This window comes from Pseudophryne corroboree, chromosome 5, assembly GCF_028390025.1.
Source record: "Pseudophryne corroboree isolate aPseCor3 chromosome 5, aPseCor3.hap2, whole genome shotgun sequence".
NCBI lineage: Eukaryota > Metazoa > Chordata > Amphibia > Anura > Myobatrachidae > Pseudophryne > Pseudophryne corroboree.
The window spans coordinates 832,241,792-832,262,088 of NC_086448.1; the positions used below are offsets into that span (position 1 = coordinate 832,241,792).

The 20,297-nt window shown below is 48.1% G+C and overlaps 1 pseudogene; it reads left to right on the top strand.

Moving 5' to 3' along the window:
- The first annotated feature begins 19,740 nt into the window (after positions 1-19,740).
- LOC134929861 (5S ribosomal RNA) lies at positions 19,741-19,861 on the top strand (annotated as a pseudogene).
- Positions 19,862-20,297: the final 436 nt, after the last annotated feature.

Sequence of the window (20,297 nt, forward strand, 5' to 3'; positions counted from 1 at the left end):
CACACTGGGCTGAGCAGTGCACACAGATATGGTATGTGACTGAGTCACTGTGTGTATCGTTTTTTTCAGGCAGAGAACGGATATATTAAATAAAACTGCACTGTCTGGTGGTCACTGTGGTCAGTCACTAGTAAACTCTGCACTCTCTACACTTCTACAGTACTCCTAAGCTCCAGTAAATCAGGTCAATCTCTCTCTCTCTCTCTCTCTCTTCTAATCTAAATGGAGAGGACGCCAGCCACGTCCTCTCCCTATCAATCTCAATGCACGTGTGAAAATGGCGGCGACGCGCGGCTCCTTATATAGAATCCGAGTCTCGCGAGAATCCGACAGCGTCATGATGACGTTCGGGCGCGCTCGGGTTAACCGAGCAAGGCGGGAAGATCCGAGTCGCTCGGACCCGTGAAAAAAAACATGAAGTTCGTGCGGGTTCGGATTCAGAGAAACCGAACCCGCTCATCTCTAATAAATGGGGACATGAAGGTATGCATCCTTTATGTCCAGAGACACCATAAAATCCCCCCCTACCAGGCTTGCGAAAACCGCTCTCAGCGATTCCATCTTGAACCGGAACCTTTTCAGGCACATGTTCAGGGATTTTAAATTCAATATGGGTCTGACCGAACCGTCCGGTTTCGGGACTACGAACATGGTCGAATAATAACACCTTCCTTGTTGAAGGAGGGGAACCTTGACCACCACCTGTTGAAGATACCATTTTTGAATTGCAGTTAACACTAATTCCCTCTCCTGGGGGAAAGCTGGCAGGGCCGATTTGAGGTATCGGTGAGGGGGCATCTCTTCGAATTCCAGCTTGTATCCCTGAGACACAATCTCTATTGCCCAGGGATCCAACTGGGAGTGAACCCACTTGTGGCTTAAATTTCGAAGACGCGCACCCACCGGGCCTAGCTCCGCCTGTGGAGCCCCAGCGTCATGCGGTGGATTTCGTAGAGGCCGGGGAGGACTTCTGTTCCTGGGAACTAGCTGTGTTGTGCAGCTTCTTTCCTCTGCCCCTGCCTCTGGCAAGAAAGGACGCAGCTCGAACTTTCTTGTTTTTCTGAGATCAAAAGGACTGCATTTGATAATACGGTGCTTTCTTAGGCTGTGAGGAAATATATGGCAAAAAATTTGACTTTCCAGCAGTAGCTGTGGAGACCAGGTCCGAGAGACCCTCCCCAAACAATTCCTCACCCTTGTAAGGTAAAACCTCCATATGCCTTTTTGAGTCGGCATCACCTGTCCATTGCCGTGTCCACAGGACCCTTCTGGCCGAAATCGACATAGCATTGATTCTAGAACCCAGCAGACTAATGTCTCTTTGAGCATCTCTCATATATAGGACAGCATCCTTAATATGCCCCAGGGTCATTAAAATAGTATCCTTGTCTAAGGTATCAAGTTCCTCAGATAGGGTATCCGTCCATGCTGCTACAGCACTACACACCCAGGCCAACGCGATTGCCGGCCTCAGTAAGGTACCTGAATGTGTATAAATGGACTTCAGGGTACCCTCCTGTTTTCTATCCGCAGCATCTTTGAGGGTAGGCGTATCCTGTGACGGCAGGGCTACCTTCTTGGACAAGCGTGTTAAAGCCTTGTCCACCCTAGGGGAGGATTCCCAGCGTAACCTGTCCGTTGGCGGGAAAGGATACGCCATAAGAATCCTTTTGGAAATCTGCAGTTTTTTATCTGGAGATTCCCAAGCCTTTTCACATAACTCATTTAGCTCATGTGAGGGGGGAAAGGTTACCTCCGGCTTCTCTTCCCCATACATATGAACCCTCCCGTCAGGGACTGGGGTTTCCTCTGTGATGTGCAACACATCCTTAATTGCTATAATCATAAAACGGATGGATTTAGCCAATTTTGGCTGTAACTTTGCATCATCGTAATCGACACTGGAGTCAGAATCCATGTCGGTATCTGTGTCAACAATTTGGGATAGTGGGCGCTTCTGAGACCCTGACGGACTCTGCGACATAGGATCAGGCATGGGCAGGGACCCTGACTGTCCTAAGGCTTCAGCTTTTTCTAACCTTTTATGTAAGGAATTCACACTATCATTTAAAACCTTCCACATATCCATCCAATCAGGTGTCGGTGCCGTCGGCAGAGACACCACATTCATTTGCTCCCGCTCTGCTTCCACATAGCCTTCCTCATCAGACATGTCGACACAAGCGTACCGACACACCACACACACAGGGAATGCCCTTTTCGTAGACAGTTCCCCTACAAGGCCCTTTGGAGAGACAGAGAGAGAGTATGCCAGCACACACCCCAGCGCTATATATCCCAGGCATAACACAGTAACTTAATGTTAACCCAGTAGCTGCTGTATATTGTGTTTTTGCGCCTAATTTATGTGTGCCCCCCCCCCCCCCCCTCTTTTTACCCTCTTCTACCGTGAATCTGCAGGGGAGAGCCTGGGGAGCTTCTTCTCAGCGGAGCTGTGGAGAAAAAATGGCGCTGGTGAGTGCTGATGGAGAAGCCCCGCCCCCTCGAGGGCGGGCTTCTGTCCTGCTCAAATATGCATTTTCTTGGCGGGGGCTCATACATATATACAGTGCCCAACTGTATATATGTGTACTTTTGCCAAAAGAGGTCCATATGCTGCCCAGGGCGCCCCCCCCCTGCGCCCTGCACCCTTACAGTGACCGGAGTATGTGAGGTGTGTGGGAGCAATGGCGCACAGCTGCAGTGCTGTGCGTTACCTCAGTGAAGAACGGAGTCTTCTGCCGCCGATTTCGAAGTCTTCTTGCTTCTCATACTCACCCGGCTTCTGTCTTCCGGCTCTGCGAGGGGGACGGCGGCGCGGCTCCGGGAACGGACGGCGAGGGTGAGATCCTGCGTACGATCCCTCTGGAGCTAATGGTGTCCAGTAGCCTAAGAAGCAGGACCTAGCTTCAGAGAGTAGGGCTGCTTCTCTCCCCGCAGTCCCACGATGCAGGGAGTCTGTTGCCAGCAGAGCTCCCTGAAAATAAAAAACCTAACAAAATACTTTCTCACAGCAAGCTCAGGAGAGCTCACTGAACAGCACCCAGCTCGTCCGGGCACAGATTCAAACTGAGGTCTGGAGGAGGGACATAGAGGGAGGAGCCAGAGCACACCAGAATCTAAATTCTTTCTTAAAGTGCCCATGTCTCCTGCGGAGCTGCCTATACCCCATGGTCCTTACGGAGTCCCCAGCATCCACTAGGACGTTAGAGAAAATGAATTAGGGGCACTACATGCGGTGTAATGGGAATAAGATTGTGCATAATTTGAATTGGGGGTACTATTGTGACCATGTCCCTTCCTTATGAGACCACACCCCTTTTTTGCAATGCTAGCCTTTGACACGTACAGTATCTTTATAAAGTATGGACAGTAGGGCACAAACTTATAGTTTGCAGGGGGGTGCTGAAAACACTGACCCTGGCACTGCCTAATGGGGGGTTTGGGGAAGGTGGCAAGGCAAATGAGTTCCACCACCTCTCAAGGACCACTTTACGCCCTGCCCGCAGTAATCCAAAATTGGGTACAAGGTCAGAGCCCAATTGAATTTCTCCAAAAAATATCCCCCACCGATACCCAATGAATCTGTGTAGCCTCCGGAAATCTGATGAGAATCCACCATCAGTCAGCAACGGATCTATAGCACCGCACAGCTCAGTATGACGTTCAGGATTTGCTGTGATAACAGTATTAAAATGTGTAAAATATAAATAAAAAAAAATGGCGGGAGGGGTACGGGGTCCCCCTCTTTTCAGCACGATCTTTAGTCCTGGACCATCTGCGTCTGTGGAAGCTCTGACCAGGCTGGAACCAGCTCAGACCCCCCCGCGCTGGTCACTCCCCTCCTCCAGCTCAGATCACAGTGGGGCTACTAAAGAAGGGTCCACGGTGCTTCTGTGCTATTTTTGTGCTTTACGACATCTGTACCTCTCTCGCTATTATCCCATAAACATTGCACGCAGCTGAACCCTGGACGTTGGTTGCGTCCTGGGTGAGGTCGGCAAACCTCCCAACATTCAGGGAGTTGAGAATCGGGCTGTGCCTGCGTCATAGAGGGTCACTTGCAGGGGAATTGAAGATGCACATATTATACGATGTATTATGTAGGCGTGTGTGGCCCGGTTATATGAGGCACTTTATTTTATTGCCGCACAATAGTTTGTGTAGTATTGTGTTGCATTAGTAACCGCGTTTAAGAATAATAGTTTACGGTAACGGGTGTGCCGCTGGTCTGTCAGCGCAGATCTCCTAACACATTGCTTCATGTGTTACCATAAACTACAAGTGTAAGCAACACACACAGGAGTAAATAAACACAGGTCAGTAATGAGGCGGCAGCGCCGCACGGGATAGATAATACAGCTGAGTACTGGATTCAGCTGCTGGGGTTATGTAATAATTATCCCATGTTATACAGAATGAGCTCATAGCTAGTGCAGGAGTATATACAGGACATGGATTAGCATCACATGTGTATTATATGGATCAGAGGCAGACAACGTATGGTACTCCAGCTGCTGTGAGACTACACATCCCAGCATGTCCTATAATCGTCTTGCTGTTAGGTTGCAGACGTCGCCTACTCCTGATAGATATTAAGCATAAAACAACACAGTGCAGGCAACGACTAAGGGACAGGAACAAACCATACTTTCCTAGTGTCCAGGGGAGTCCTGGGATTAGGGTGTAAGGCAGCGGTGGCCAACCAGTGGCTCTTGAGCCGCATGCGGCTCTTTCTTCATTCAGATGCGGCTCCTGACACTTGAGGTCAGGTGATCGCAAAAGATCCAGAAACCACTGTACTCCAGCCGGGCGCGCAGTGCCAGCGTCACTAATTGGACAGAGGGAGCCGGATACTAGGTGAGAACCCACTGGCAAGCAAAGGGGGACTACAGCTACCTCAGCATGGACCACCTCGGGTTTGGAGCAGGGGCTATTGGACACATGTGGCAGGGGCTGCTGGACACATGAAGGGCTAATACAGTGGCATGGGGGGCTGGAGTGACACATGGAGGAACTGAAGTGTATTATGGTAATCTTGCTTTTAAATGTATTTTATTTGGATCTGGCTTTTTTAATGTATTTTATGTAGTGATGAGCGGGTTCGGTTCCTCGGAGACCGAACCCCCCCGAACTTCACCCATTTTACACGGGTACGAGGCATACTCGGATTCTCCCGTATGGCTCGGTTAACACGAGCGCACCCGAACGTCATCATCCCGCTGTTGTATTCTCGCGACATTCGGATTCTATATAAGGAGCCGCGCGTCGCCGCCATTTTCACTCGTGCATTGGAAATGTTAGAGAGAGGACGTGGCTGGCGTCCTCTCCGTTTATTAATGTTGCTGCAAATATTTGTGCTTATTGCTTAATTGTGGGGACTGGGGAGCAGCTGTATAATATAGGAGGAGTACAGTGCAGAGTTTTGCTGACAGTGACCACCAGTATACGTTGTCTGCCTGAAAAACACTCCATATCTGTGCTCAGTGTGCTGCATATATCTGTGCTCTCACTGCTTTATTGTGGGGACTGGGGAGCAGCTGTATTATATAGGAGGAGTACAGTGCAGAGTTTTCCTGACCAGTGACCACCAGTATACGTTGTCTGCCTGAAAAACACTCCATATCTGTGCTCAGTGTGCTGCATATATCTGTGCTCACACTGCTTTATTGTGGGGACTGGGGAGCAGCTGTATTATATAGGAGGAGTACAGTGCAGAGTTTTGCTAACCAGTGACCACCAGTATACGTTGTCTGCCTGAAAAACACTCCATATCTGTGCTCAGTGTGCTGCATATATCTGTGCTCAGTGTGCTTTATTGTGGGGACTGGGGACCAGCTGTATTATATAGGAGGAGTACAGTGCAGAGTTTTGCTGACCAGTGACCACCAGTATACGTTTTCTGCCTGAAAAACGCTCCATATCTGTGCTCAGTGTGCTGTATATATCTGTGCTCACACAGCTTTATTGTGGGGACTGGGGAGCAGCTGTATTATATAGGAGGAGTACAGTGCAGAGTTTTGCTGACCAGTGACCACCAGTATACGTTTTCTGCCTGAAAAACGCTCCATATCTGTGCTCAGTGTGCTGCATATATCTGTGCTCACACAGCTTTATTGTGGGGACTGGGGAGCAGCTGTATTATATAGGAGGAGTACAGTGCAGAGTTTTGCTGACCAGTGACCACCAGTATACGTTGTCTGCCTGAAAAACACTCCATATCTGTGCTCAGTGTGCTGCATATATCTGTGCTCACACTGCTTTATTGTGGGTACTGGGGACCACCAGTATATTATATAGGAGGAGTACAGTGCAGAGTTTTGCTGACCAGTGACCACCAGTATATATAGCAGTACGGTACGGAAGGCCACTGCTCTACCTACCTCTGTGTCGTCAAGTATACTATCCATCTAGATTCTATACCTGTGGTGCATTTTAGTTTTGCAGTTTGCTGACAGTGACCACCAGTATATATAGCAGTACGGTACGGAAGGCCACTACTCTACCTACCTCTGTATCATCAAGTATACTATCCATCTAGATTCTATACCTGTGGTGCATTTTAGTTTTGCAGTTTGCTGACAGTGACCACCAGTATATATAGCAGTACGGTACGGAAGGCCACTGCTCTATCTACCTCTGTGTCGTCAAGTATACTATCCATCTAGATTCTATATCTGTGGTGCATTTTAGTTTTGCAGTTTGCTGACAGTGACCACCAGTATATATAGCAGTACGGTACGGAAGGCCACTGCTCTACCTACCTCTGTGTCGTCAAGTATACTATCCATCTAGATTCTATACCTGTGGTGCATTTTAGTTTTGCAGTTTGCTGACAGTGGCCACCAGTATATATAGCAGTACGGTACGGTAGGCCACTGCTCTACCTACCTCTGTGTCGTCAAGTATACTATCCATCTAGATTCTATACCTGTGGTGCATTTTAGTTTTGCAGTTTGCTGACAGTGACCACAAGTATATATAGCAGTACGGTACGGAAGGCCACTGCTCTACCTACCTCTGTGTCGTCAAGTATACTATCCATGCATACCTGTGGTGCATTTCAGTTGTGCGCAGTATATATAGTAGTAGGCCATTGCTCTTGATACTGGCATATAATTCTACACATTAAAAAATGGAGAACAAAAATGTGGAGGTTAAAATAGGGAAAGATCAAGATACACTTCCACCTCGTGCTGAAGCTACTGCCACTAGTCATGGCCGAGACGATGAAATGCCATCAACGTCGTCTGCCAAGGCCGATGCCCAATGTCATAGTAGAGAGCATGTAAAATCCAAAAAACAAAAGTTCAGTAAAATGACCCAAAAATCTAAATTGAAAGCGTCTGATGAGAAGCGTAAACTTGCCAATATGCCATTTACGACACGGAGTGGCAAGGAACGGCTGAGGCCCTGGCCTATGTTCATGGCTAGTGGTTCAGATTCACGTGAGGATGGAAGCACTCATCCTCTCGCTAGAAAAATGAAAAGACTTAAGCTGGCAGAAGCACAGCAAAGAACTGTGCATTCTTCTAAATCACAAATCCCCAAGGAGAGTCCAATTGTGTTGGTTGCGATGCCCGACCTTCCCAACACTGGACGGGAAGAGCTTGCGCCTTCCACCATTTGCACACCCCCTGCAAGTGCTGGAAGGAGCACCCACAGTCCAGTTCCTGATAGTCAAATTGAAGATGTCACTGTAGAAGTACACTAGGATGAGGATATGGGTGTTGCTGGCACTGAGGAGGAAATTGACAAGGAGGATTCTGATGGTGAGGTGGTTTGTTTAAGTCAGGCACCCGGGGAGACACCTGTTGTCCGTGGGACGAATATGGCCATTGACATGCCTGGTCAAAATACAAAAAAAAATCACCTCTTCGGTGTGGAATTATTTCAACACAAATGCGGACAACAGGTGTCAAGCCATGTGTTGCCTTTGTCAAGCTGTAATAAGTAGGGGTAAGGACGTTAACCACCTAGGAACATCCTCCCTTATACGTCACCTGGACCGCATTCATCAGAAGTCAGTGACAAGTTCAAAAACTTTGGATGACTGCGGAAGCAGTCCACTGACCACTAAATCCCTTCCTCTTGTAACCAAGCTCCTGCAAACCACACCACCAACTCCCTCAGTGTCAATTTCCACCTTACACAGGAAAGCCAATAGTCCTGCAGGCCATGTCACTGGCAAGTATGACGAGTCCTCTCCTGCCTGGGATTCCTCCGAAGCATCCTTGAGTGTAACGCCTACTGCTGCTGGCGCTGCTGTTGTTGCTGCTGAGAGTCGATCGTCATCCCAGACGGGAAGTCGGAAGACCACTTGTACTACTTCCAGTAAGCAATTGACTGTCCAACAGTCCTTTGCGAGGAAGATGAAATATCACAGCAGTCATCCTGCTGCAAAGCGGATAACTCAGGTCTTGTCAGCCAGGGTGGTGAGAAACGTGTGTCCGGTATCCACCATTAATTCACAGGCAACTAGAGACTTGATTGAGGTACTGTGTCCCCGGTACCAAATACCATCTAGGTTCCATTTCTCTAGGCAGGCGATACCAAAAATGTACACAGACGTCAGAAAAAGAGTCACCAGTGTCCTAAAAAATGCAGTTGTACCCAATGTCCACTTAACCAGGACATGTGGACAAGTGGAGCAGGGCAGACTCAGGACTATATGACTGTGACAGCCCACTGGCTAGATGTATTGCCTCCCGCAGCAAGAACAGCAGCGGCGGCACCAGTAGCAGCATCTCGCAAACGCCAACTCGTTCCTAGGCAGGCTACGCTTTGTATCACCGCTTTCCAGAAGAGGCACACAGCTGACAACCTCTTACGGAAACTGAGGAACATCATCGCAGAATGGCTTACCCCAATTGGACTCTCCTGGGGATTTGTGACATCGGACAAAGCCACCAATATTGTGCGTGCATTACATCTGGGCAAATTCCAGCATGTCCCATGTTTTGCACATACATTGAATTTGATAGTGCAGAATTATTTAAAAAACGACAGGGGCATGCAAGAGATGCTGTCGGTGGCCCGAAGAATTGCGGGCCACTTTTGGCATTCAGCCACCGCGTGCCGAAGACTGGAGCACCAGCAAACAGTCCTGAACCTGCCCTGCCATCATCTGAAGCAAGAGGTGGTAACTAGGTGGAATTCAACCCTCTATATGCTTCAGAGGATGGAGGAGCAGCAAAAGGCCATTCAAGCCTATACAATTGAGCACGATATAGGAGGTGGAATGCACCTGTCTCAAGCGCAGTGGAGAATGATTTCAACGTTGTGCAAGGTTCTGATGCCCTTTGAACTTGCCACACGTGAAGTCAGTTCAGACACTGCCAGCCTGAGTCAGGTCATTCCCCTCATCAGGCTTTTGCAGAAGAAGCTGGAGACATTGAAGGAGGAGCTAACACGGAGCGATTCCGCTAGGCATGTGGGACTTGTGGATGGAGCCCTTAATTCGCTTAACAAGGATTCACGGGTGGTCAATCTGTTGAAATCAGAGCACTACATTTTGGCCACCGTGCTCGATCCTAGATTTAAAGCCTACCTTGGATCTCTCTTTCCGGCAGACACAAGTCTGCTGGGGTTGAAAGACCTGCTGGTGAGAAAATTGTCAAGTCAAGCGGAACGCGACCTGTCAACATCTCCTCCTTCACATTCTCCCGCAACTGGGGGTGCGAGGAAAAGGCTCAGAATTCCGAGCCCACCCGCTGGCGGTGATGCAGGGCAGTCTGGAGCGACTGCTGATGCTGACATCTGGTCCGGACTGAAGGACCTGACAACGATTACGGACATGTCGTCTACTGTCACTGCATATGATTCTCTCACCATTGAAAGAATGGTGGAGGATTATATGAGTGACCGCATCCAAGTAGGCACGTCAGACAGTCCGTACGTATACTGGCAGGAAAAAGAGGCAATTTGGAGGCCCTTGCACAAACTGGCTTTATTCTACCTAAGTTGCCCTCCCACAAGTGTGTACTCCGAAAGAGTGTTTAGTGCCGCCGCTCACCTTGTCAGCAATCGGCGTACGAGGTTACTTCCAGAAAATGTGGAGAAGATGATGTTTATTAAAATGAATTATAATCAATTCCTCCATGGAGACATTCACCAGCAGCAATTGCCTCCAGAAAGTACACAGGGATCTGAGATGGTGGATTCCAGTGGGGACGAATTAATAATCTGTGAGGAGGGGGATGTACACAGTGAAAGGGGTGAGGAATCGGAGGATGATGATGAGGTGGACATCTTGCCTCTGTAGAGCCAGTTTGTGCAAGGAGAGATTGATTGCTTCTTTTTTGGTGGGGGCCCAAACGAACCAGTCATTTCAGTCATAGTCGTGTGGCAGACCCTGTCGCTGAAATGATGGGTTTGTTAAAGTGTGCATGTCCTGTTTATACAACATAAGGGTGGGTGGAAGGGCCCAAGGACAATTCCATCTTGCACCTCTTATTTCTTTCATTTTTCTTTGCGTCATGTGCTGTTTGGGGACTATTTTTTTAAGTGCCATCCTGTCTGACACTGCAGTGCCACTCCTAGATGGGCCAGGTGTTTGTGTCGGCCACTTGTGTCGCTTAGCTTAGTCACACAGCGACCTTGGTGCTCCTCTTTTTTTCTTTGCATCATGTGCTGTTTGGGGACTATTTTTTTGAAGTGCCATCCTGCCTGACACTGCAGTGCCACTCCTAGATGGGCCAGGTATTTGTGTCGGCCACTTGTGTCGCTCAGCTTAGTCACACAGCGACCTTGGTGCGCCTCTTTTTTTCTTTGCATCATGTGCTGTTTGGGGACAATTTTTTTGAAGTGCCATCCTGCCTGACACTGCAGTGCCACTCCTAGATGGGCCAGGTGTTTGTGTCGGCCACTTGTGTCGCTTAGCTTAGCCATCCAGTGACCTCGGTGCAAATTGTAGAACTAAAAATAATATTGTGAGGTGTGAGGTGTTCAGAATAGACTGAAAATGAGTGGAAATTATGGTTATTGAGGTTAATAATTGTTAGGATCTCCTGTTCTGTACTGCCACGTCGCCATGGCAACCGGGAGGCAAGTGTTAGCGAAGTAACCTGAGCGCAGCTGATACTCCGGTCCGGGTTTTTACTGTGTAGTGGTTACAGGCTCTGTGCACGGCAGGGAATCCGGCGCTGGTTTTGTGCTCACAGTCTGTGAGGTCTGAGTGGGGCGTGGATAGCACCTGCTATATAAACTATCCTCTCAGGCTAGGCAAATGCTGCTGAATCTTTGTTTGTTAGTCAGTTCCAGAGAGTTAGCTAGTACTGTGTGACTTTGTATTTACTTGTTGCTTACTGCGAATAGGCCTTGGGATTCGGTACTTAATTCTGCCAATCCGGACCTAGCAGTAAGACTGGAGTCAGTTGTTTAACCTGCTAGGGTTCTTTTGCTATTCTGTGAACCCAGCAGGTTTGCGGCTGTACTCTCAGACCTGCTTGCTTAATCCTCCCTCACTGTGCAGGGCGTCCAGGTGTCAGTTTAGTGGCAGTAAGCTGAACCTGTGCCCTGCAAGTGGGGGTTAGGATTGTGGATACTCTCCTTGTGTCTATATTTCTATCTCTGACCAAGGAGTTTATTCCCACACCCGTTGGTAACCCTTTGGGGTTTTTCCTGTTGCTCTTAGCAACATCATTTCGGGTGCTCCACATGTTAAATCACTACATCTCGCTTCATTGTCCGCTCTATTCCATCTGAGCATTGCTGACACTAGGGAGACACCCAATTCTTGAGCCTTTGGGCTTCCCCGTTCATTTTGTGTTTATTAGTTATTCCATCACCTCCTGTGTATGTTGTGTTATACTGTCTGTGAGTTCGTTTGCTTCGCTTCCCTCTCTGTTCATACACCGGTATACTCCTGTTAGCACTGGTGTGCGTAACATATTCAGCAGCCCTACTCCTGTTGAAATTTTGTGGGAATATGCAGGGTTGTCTTAACAGCAGTGTAGGCCCCTGGGCACAGCAATGCACTGGGCCCCCTACCCATCCTCCAGTGGTAGGGGTGGGGGGTGCTATCAGTGGCAGCTTTGAAGTCCAGCGGGCGGTTGGAGGTGTTCTATCTTCCGCTAAGCATGTAGGACCTGGAGCAGTAATTTCTGCTAATTACTCCTTTACTGCACAGATGGGGCTAAACTGTAGAAGGGGACATTGGGCTGAATGAAGAAGCCCCGGTACATGACTTTTAGGGTGGTAGGGGGTGTTTAATACGTAGGGGAGGGGTGGATAGTGGAGTGGGCTTAATATTTATAATTTTCTGGTGGGAGGGCAGCTTGCTTGACTGCAGATATCTCAAGTTCCTGAAAATATATTTCTTAGCTTTGAACGTGATAAAAAACTAGAGAGTCCCACTTTTCACAAGGTACTGGAGAATTAGGGCTCAGAGTTCAGGTGCCAGAGCAATTCACCAATGAAAACCTAAAACTGCATATTAGGCGTGTGGAGCTGAAGCAGGGACCAGCTGCTTGAAGGCTGATATTTCTGGTTCTGGGCATAGTAGAGACAAGCTGCCAGTGTCCACCAAAAGGAGAGAGTCGCAGCTTTTGGATTATACCCTCAGAAAAACTCTAAGTCAGACAGAACCCGAGATATCTTGCTGGGAACAGCAATTAACAGGCTTGGATGGGGACCACTACTTTGAGGTCGGATATCTCCGGTTCCCCATGGCCTATTTTAAAAAATCTGGTACCCCTGGAAAAAGGGGACCCTCAGCTATCAGCCTAGGGCCCTTATACTCCTGGGGCCCTTGGGCAAGAGCCCATTGAGCCCATACGGAAAGACGGCCCTGGGAATATGGAGCATACCCCTCAAAATACTTTGCAACAGGTGGTCGATCAGGTGCAGGTCCTGACTCGACAATTTAATGAGATGTCCATTAAAATGAACACCCCGCAGGCAGCTAGCGGAGCTCCCGCAGCAGCAGCGGCAAGTTTAGGGGTTAAGGAGCCGAAAGTAAATCTCCCGGATCGTTTTTCTGGAGATCGCTCGCAGTTTTTTTGTTTCAAGGAGAGCTGTAAGCTATATTTCAGGCTTAGGCCCCAGTCTTCTGGGTCGGAGATTCAGCGGGTGGGCATGGTGATTTCCTTGCTACAAGGAGACCCACAGGTCTGGGCATATGGGTTGCAGCCTGACTGTCCGTCGCTTAAAAGTGTTGATGCTTTTTTTACGGCACTGGGCATTTTGTATGATGATCCTGACAAGATGGCTTCAGCCGAGGCTCAGATTACGGTCCTAAAGCAAGGGCGACGGCCAGCTGAGGTTTATAGTACGGAGTTTCGGAGGTTGGCTCATGATACCCAGTGGAATGACCCAGCCCTGAGAAACCAGTACCGAAGGGGCCTTTCTGACCAGATAAAGGACCAACTGGTACAATATCCCTCGCCTGATAGTTTAGATCAGCTCATGCAGTTATCCATCCGGGTGGATAGACGGCTGAGAAAGCGTAGGCTTGAAAGGGAGACTGCAGTTTCCTTTTTTCCCAAGGGAACCTCAGACTCTGAGGAATATTCCGAGGAGCCTATGCAGATTGGGGCTACCCGCCTCTCCTCGCGTGAGAAGACGCGGAGGAGACAGCAGGGTTTGTGTTTGTACTGTGGGAATAAAGGTCATGTCGTAGTATCATGCCCAGAAAAGCCGGAAAACTTCAGGGCCTGAGGGTGATGGGAAATATCCTGTCAGGCCAGAAGTCAGATTTTCCCAAAAAGACTTTTCTCATTCCGGTGACTTTGGAGATCCTCGGTCAAACTGTCAAGACTGAGGCCTTTGTTGACAGTGGGGCCGATGGGGTTTTCATGGACCGTCAATTCGCCATGGAACACTCTGTTCCCTCAGTACCTTTGGCATCAGAGATTGAGATCTGTGGGTTAAACAGGGAACCATTGTCCCAGGGTAAAATTACCTCCTGCACCAGCCAAATTCCTTTGTTTATTGGAGCCATACACTCTGAAAAATTGTCTTTCTATGTGACTGTCTGTTCTTTTGCCCCATTGGTTTTGGGGTTACCCTGGTTAAGGGCCCATAACCCTCAATTTAACTGGGTCTCTGGGGAGATTCTTAGCTGGGGTAGTGATTGATTCAAAAGTTGCTTGAGCCTTCCAGTCAGGCTCTCGCAGCTAAGTTTGCCAGGATTGCCAGGATGTTATGCAGATTTTGCGGATGTGTTCTCCAAAAAAGTTGCGGAGGTACTACCTCCCCATCGCCCCTATGACTGTGCCATTGATTTGTTCCCGGATGCTAAGCTTCCCAAGAGCAGGTTGTACTCCCTGTCACGTCCTGAGACTCAGGCTATGGCAGAGTACATTCAGGAGAACTTGGCTAAGGGATTTATCAGACCCTCACAGTCCCCAGTTGGGTCGGGGTTCTTCTTCGTGGGTAAAAAGGATGGTTCGTTGCGACCCTGCATCGACTTCAGGGAATTGAACCGTATCACGATTAAAAACTCGTACCCACTGCCTCTCATTTCGGTTTTGTTTGACCAGCTTCGTACTGCCACCATTTTTTCTAAGATTGACCTACGCGGTGCTTACAATCTAATCCGAATAAGAGAGGGGGATGAATGGAAGACTGCCTTTAATACCCACTCAGGGCATTATGAATATTTGGTGATGCCTTTTGGGCTCTCTAATGCCCCCGGCAGTCTTCCAGGAATTCATGAACGATGTGCTCAGGGAATATTTGGATAGATTTTTAGTTGTTTATCTAGATGACATCCTAATCTTCTCCCATTCCCTGGAGGAACATCGGAAGCATGTACGCTTAGTCCTCCAGAAACTCAGAGACCACCAGCTTGGGGCGAAGCTGAAGAAGTGCGAATTTGAAGTCCAGCAAATCGCATTTTTAGGGTATATTATCTCCTCAGAAGGTTTCCAAATGGAGGGTTCTAAGGTACAGGCAGTCCTGGATTGGGTGCAGCCCACTAGTTTGAAGGCGCTTCAGCGTTTTCTGGGCTTTGCGAATTTTTATAGATGGTTCATCGCTGGATTTTCGTCTATAGTGGCCCCCTTGGTGGCACTCACTAAGAAAGGGGCGGATGTTGCTCACTGGTCTTGTGAGGCCAAAGCGGCCTTTGCCCGTCTCAAAAGGGCATTTGTCTCGGCCAAGGTGCTGCGACACCCAGATCCAGAGCGTCCTTTTGTGGTAGAAGTGGATGCCTCTGAGATAGGTATTGGGGCAGTGCTCTCTCAGATGGGGGTGTCTGATAATCGCCTTCATCCCTGTGCTTACTTTTCCCGTAAATTTTCGTCTGCCGAGATGAATTATGATGTGGGTAACCGGGAATTGTTGGCTATAAAGGATGCACTCGGGGAGTGGAGACACTGGCTTGAGGGGGCTAAGTTTGTGGTCTCAATTCTCACCGACCATAAGAATCTGGCATATTTAGAGTCAGCGAAGCGGCTCAATGCCAGGCAAGCACGATGGGCTTTGTTTTTTGCTCGCTTTAATTTTTTGATAACATATCACCCTGGGTCAAAAAACATCAAGGCTGATGCGCTCTCGCGGAGTTTTGCTCCAGTCCAAGAGACCACCGAGGAGCCATTGTCCATTGTGTCCCCATCATGTATTAAAGTGGGCATTACCCAGGACCTCTTGTCATTAGTCCTTAGAGCACAGGAGCAGGCTCCTCCAGACCTTCCGGTAGGTCTCTTGTTTGTGCCTCCTAGGTTAAGACAGCGAGTGTTCCTGGAATTCCATGCCAAGAGGTCGGCAGGGCATCCGGGTATTGCCAGAACTCGGGAGTTGCTGTCTAGGGCGGTGTGGTGGCCCTCGTGGCTAGGGATGTGGATCAGTGGGTTCAGGCATGTGACGTTTGTGCCCGAAATAAAACTCCTAGAGGGGTTCCTGTCGGCCCATTACATCCACTCTCTATTCCATCTAAGCCATGGATCCACATTTCCATGGATTTTGTGGTGGACTTGCCCAAATCCTCGGGGATGACAGCCATGTGGGTTGTCGTTGACAGGTTTTCGAAGATGGCGCATTTCGTTCCACTGGTTGGGTTGCCATCGGCCAGACGCCTGTCTGAGTTATTTATGCAGCATGTTGTGCGCCTCCACGGGTTGCCACTTGATGTGGTCTCTGACCGTGGATCCCAGTTTGTGGCCAAATTCTGGAGGGCATTTTGTTCTGATCTCCTGATTTCTGTGAGCTTGTCGTCAGGCTACCATCCACAGTCTACTGGGCAGACTGAGAGGGTGAACCAGTCCTTGGAGCAGTTCCTCAGGTGTTATGTCTCCAAGTGTCATACTGACTGGGTTGCTCATCTGTCCATGGCGGAGTTTGCCTATAACAACGCGGCTCACTCTGCTACAGGGATCTCTCCCTTCCTTTGTGTGTATGGGCATCATCCTAAGGCCAATTCTTTTGACCCCCTGGATTCCACGCCTGGTGGTTCCTCTGTGGTTTCGGCCCTTAGGGGTATTTTGAGGAAAGTTAAGAAAGCCCTTGTGTCTGTGTCATTAGTGACCAAAAGGGTTTTTGATAAGCGGAGAAGACCCTGCAGCTTTAAATTAGGAGACTTCGTCTGGTTGTCCACCAAGAATTTGAAGTTGAGACAGCCATCTCATAAGTTAGGCCCCCGGTTCATCGGCCCTTATAAGATCACCAGGGTTATCAATCTGGTGGCATTTCAGTTAGATCTGCCCCGTTCATTGGGTATCAATAAAACATTTCATTGTTCCCTTTTAAAACTGGCGGTTAGTAATCCTTCTTCCAGTGGAAGACCTTCTCCTCTTCTGATACGGGGTCAGAGGGAGTTTGTGGTTGAAAGGGTTCTTGACTCCAAGATGGTTCGGGGTCGGCTGTCATTTTTGGTGCACTGGAAGGAGTATGGCCCGGAGGAGCGGTCGTGGGTGCGCAGTTGTGATCTTCATGCCCCCAGACTGATACGCTCTTTCTTCTCGCAGTTCCCCGATAAACCCGGTGGTAGGGGTTCTTTGACCCCTCGTCAGAGGGGGGGTACTGTTAGGATCTCCTGTTCTGTACTGCCACGTCGCCATGGCAACCGGGAGGCAAGTGTTAGCGAAGTAACCTGAGCGCAGCTGATACTCCGGTCCGGGTTTTTACTGTGTAGTGCTTACAGGCTCTGTGCACGGCAGGGAATCCGGCGCTGGTTTTGTGCTCACAGTCTGTGAGGTCTGAGTGGGGCGTGGACAGCACCTGCTATATAAACCATCCTCTCAGGCTAGGCAAATACTGCTGAATCTTTGTTTGTTAGTCAGTTCCAGAGAGTTAGCTAGTACTGTGTGACTTTGTATTTACTTGTTGCTTACTGCGAATAGGCCTTGGGATTCGGTACTTCATTCTGCCAATCCGGACCTAGCAGTAAGACTGGAGTCAGTTGTTTAACCTGCTGGGGTTCTTTTGCTATTCTGTGAACCCAGCAGGTTTGCGGCTGTACTCTCAGACCTGCTTGCTTAATCCTCCCTCACTGTGCAGGGCGTCCAGGTGTCAGTTTAGTGGCAGTAAGCTGAACCTGTGCCCTGCAAGTGGGGGTTAGGATTGTGGATACTCTCCTTGTGTCTATATTTCTATCTCTGACCAAGGAGTTTATTCCCACACCCGTTGGTAACCCTTTGGGGTTTTTCCTGTTGCTCTTAGCAACATCATTTTGGGTGCTCCACATGTTAAATCACTACATCTCGCTTCATTGTCCGCTCTATTCCATCTGAGCATTCCTGACACTAGGGAGACACCCAATTCCTGAGCCCTTGGGCTTCCCCGTTCATTTTGTGTTTATTAGTTATTCCATCACCTCCTGTGTATGTTGTGTTATACTGTCTGTGAGTTCGTTTGCTTCGCATCCCTCTCTGTTCATACACCGGTATACTCCTGTTAGCACTGGTGTGCGTAACAATAATACTATGGGATTAAAATGACCCCCAAATTCTATGATTTAAGCTGTTTTTGAGGGTTTTTTGTAAAAAAAACACCCGAATCCAAAACACACCCGAATCCGACAAAAAATTTTCATGGAGGTTTTGGCAAAACGCGTCCGAATCCAAAACACGGCCGCGGAACCGAATCCAAAACCAAAACAATTTCCGGTGCACATCTCTAATTTTATGTGAATGTGGCTTTTAAAATGTATTTTATGTGGATTTGTCCCTTTCTATGTATTTTATTTTGTATCTGGCTTTTTCAATGTATTTTATAACGGGCGTGGCCTAGTGGGCACAAGACCATGCCCCATTTTTGCACACGTGCCTTTGGCGTGCACATGGTGTCAGCTCTTTGGCATGCCCAAAGATTTTGGGGGGGGCTCTTTGTCGCTGACTGATTGGCCACCCCTGGTGTAAGGCGTCCGCAGAGTAAATAGATGTGGTGTCCACCTCGTCCTCCCCCTCAGTGGCTCCGGTTTGTGCGTGTGCTGACGTCTGTCGGCACATGCGTGGTAGCACAGCTGAGGATCATGCAATGCGATCATATTACATCTGAGTGGTTGCCGGAATTGGCTCCTTTTGAGGCCCCTGTCCCAGCGACTCACCAATAGTACGTCTATGAGAATGCGATGGAAAGGAATGACAGAAGGGCATCAATACATTACAGATAATGATTATTACATGGTGAGCAGGGTGCCTGTCACCAGTGTCAGGGCGGCTTCAGGGCTGTGGCCAAATAGATCTACAGTAAACAGATAGACAATCAATAAGTCGACCCCAGATAGGCTACATGAGAAAGAACGACATGGAATAGGCAGATAGTAGAAAAGGTTGACAGGGTGACCAAGCAAATTGCGAAACGTACGTCAGGAAGGAGACTGCATCCTCACGGTCACGTGGTGCGCACACGTGACCGCAACGAGCCGTTCTCGGCAAAGTCCGTCGCCAAGGGAACCAGCCAAACAGGAAGTACAGTGCGGCCGGAGCTCGGCAGCAGACAGGACGCGGGCAGACGCGGCCGGCACCTTCCTCATACCAGGATCTCCCCCAGTATATCAAGTAGGACTAGAACTTTATGAACATACACCAGGTTTGGTTTATACATGTGTCTCTGTGCACCAGTGCATTTTCAATACATGTGTCTCTGTGCACCAGTGCATTGTCATTGCACGGACCGGTATTTACAAATACCTTACCCACATGGTGCATAGACTATACTATTGACAGTCAGTTATCGCCAGCAAGGGAATTAATGCAACCCTTTTGAGGTCTATATTTCTATCAAAAAAGCGGATGTGGATACGTCTGCCATTTTTTTGACCTTATCCAGCACATAAACGCCTTCTCTCTCTCTCTTTTACATGGCAGAAACCCATAATTATCCCAGTATTTCCTGAAGACACATATCATATAGAAAACACTCTGTGTCAATTTATCATTATTTTTCTATTACTTGAGAATAATTTCTGAGAGCTGAAGATTTCATTGTTTGTGTTTCCCTGCTTCTTTGATAATTCAAAGTGTAATATCATACTTTCATTACTGTTTTGGAGACCAAATTTGGAGGTTTCCCTTTCCTGCACAGTTAAAAATACCATTATTTTGATCTAATGTTTTATTTTCATATATATGATAAACTGTGCAGCTGAGAGGTTTTATTCCTACTGATACTGCGACTAACTAAGCCGTGAAAATCCAGATGGGTACTTAATCTTTTGTTATACCTTATCATTTATGATAAAAAAAATTGATTTCTTTATCAAATCAGCTGTATCGATACCTGTGGCTCATATAACAACGTAAATTGGCTCCTGTCTGTGCCCAATTGTGGACACAGTGTGACAAGGGTGAGCATAAGGTCTGCGGTCATACCCCGCTGGAGATGCCCAATCTCATCTGATCTTGGAAGCCAAGCAGTGGAGGGCCGGGTTAAGTACTTGGATAGGAGACTACCAAGGAACACCCTGGTACTGCAAATATTTGCCACCCATCTGTCACCAATACAGAGCATTGTATTACACCTCGGTTATGACCTATGATTCAACTATCTGCTAGGATTAAAATTCCCATTTGGGATATATAGCAGCTTATAAATGATGGTCATATTTTCAATAAGTGAGCAATTTATTATCACAGGTTGTCCTACAGTTGGAGTGTGATTACTAACAACACTATAGACATACCCACTTCGGCCTGAATTAGGTATTTGTACCTTACAATTTATATATTTCTCTTTATATTTTCGCAATGTCACCATTTAATAAACATCGGCACCCATTGAACTCCTCGATAATTAATTTTAAAGAGAATTAATAAAATATTGTATTTTAGTTAGTTTTTGTGACATTTAGTCGTACAACGTTATCTGTATATTGAGTGCTTCCCAACAAAAGTCTTCTTTCTTCTTTTTTTCAT